Genomic DNA, 1,659 nt, shown 5'->3' with positions numbered 1-1,659 from the left:
TTTTTTTAAATACCACATCTTCTTTATTCATTCTTCAGTTGATGGACATCTGGGTTGTTTCCAGGATTTAGCTATGACAAATTACACTGCTATAAACACAGGTGCACATATATCGCTGTGATATGAGGTTTTCAGTTCTTCTAGAAGAGTACCCAGGAGGGGAATAGCTGACTCGAATGGGATCTCCAGTTCCTTTTTAAAGGAATCTCCGCACTGATTTCCGTAGTGATTGTACCAGTCTGCACTCCCACCGACAGTGCAGAAGGGTTCATTTTTCTCCACAGCCTCTCTAGCATTTGTTATTGGCTGACTTCTTTTTTTCCCCCCATAATTTTATTGAGAAACAAATAGCAATGAGACAGTTTCAAACCAAGTTGGTAGGACAGTTTCAATAATTAACACAAAATACTTTCCTTTTTTTTTTTTTGTGGCCAGCTCAGCCCACCCTGGGGGCGGGGCTGGCACAGCATGTGGTGGCGGGGATAGAACCACTTGCCTAAACAGGTGCTTTAGACTGCTGAGCTATCTCCTGGTCCCATTTTTTTTTTTTTTTCCTTTTGGCAGTACTGGAGATCAAACTCAGGACCTTGCACTTGCCAGGCAGGCACTTAAGCCTCTGAGCCATCTCTCCAGCCTTAATACTGCATTTCATAACCACAGTGAAATCATCAAACTCAAGAAATTTACAGGGAGTGATGGTGCACAGCATAATCCCAGCATCCCAAAGGCCGAGGCAGGAGAATGTCGAGTTTGAGGCCAGCCTGGGGTACACAGTTAAGAACCTATCACAAGTTACACATGGTAGTAGAGGCCTGTAATCCCAGCACTTAGGAGGCTGAGGGAGGATTGCTGAGAATTCAAGGCCATCCTGGGCTACAAAGTGAGCTCAAGGCCAGCCTGAGCTGCATAGTGAGACCTTGTCTCAAAAAGACAAAAAAGGAGCATTTGTCTTTTTGCCAATTTGGTGGCCCATGCCTGTGCTGTAATCCCAGAACTCAGGAGGCTGAGGCACATTTGTTATGAGTTCAAGGACAGTTTGGGCTTTGAAAACAAAAACTAAGGGGCCAGGGAGATGGCTCAGTGGAATAAGCACTTCCCTGAAAACAAAAACTATCTAGAGTAGATTGAAGACAGACCCATAATATTCTAATTTCTGTGTGTTTGGAGAGCTTTGAGATTTTTTTTTTTTCTTTTTCTATCTTTCATCTCTTGAGATAAGGTCTCACTATGTTGTAGTTTATGCTGGATTTGTACTCACTATGTAATCCAGTGGAAAGGCCAGATAGTTCAACAGACTAAAGAGCCTGCTTAGGCAGAGCACAGCAGCTGGGTTCCATCCCTTCTGTGCTGTGACGGCCCCACCCCTGGGCATGCTGAGACAGTGACTGAGACTGGGCCAAAATGGCATGGTGGAAGGGTAGAGGAACCCTACCCACCCCATGGCATCCAGGAAACTGAGAGAAAGGAGCTAGGGATGAGCACAGTGACCTACGTCTGAAATCCCAGCTCTCAGGAGGCTCAGGCAGGATTGCTATGAATTCAAGGCCAACCTGGGCTAGGTTATGCAATTCAAGGCCAGTTTAAACTCCATAGCAAGATCCTGTCTCATAAAGCCAAAACAAAACAGAACACACTCTTGTAGGTCATGCCCCCGAGGAC

This window comes from Octodon degus, unplaced genomic scaffold (genome assembly GCF_000260255.1).
Source record: "Octodon degus isolate 3935 unplaced genomic scaffold, OctDeg1.0 scaffold00033, whole genome shotgun sequence".
Lineage (NCBI taxonomy): Eukaryota > Metazoa > Chordata > Mammalia > Rodentia > Octodontidae > Octodon > Octodon degus.
Note: the sequence above shows the minus strand (reverse complement) of the source record.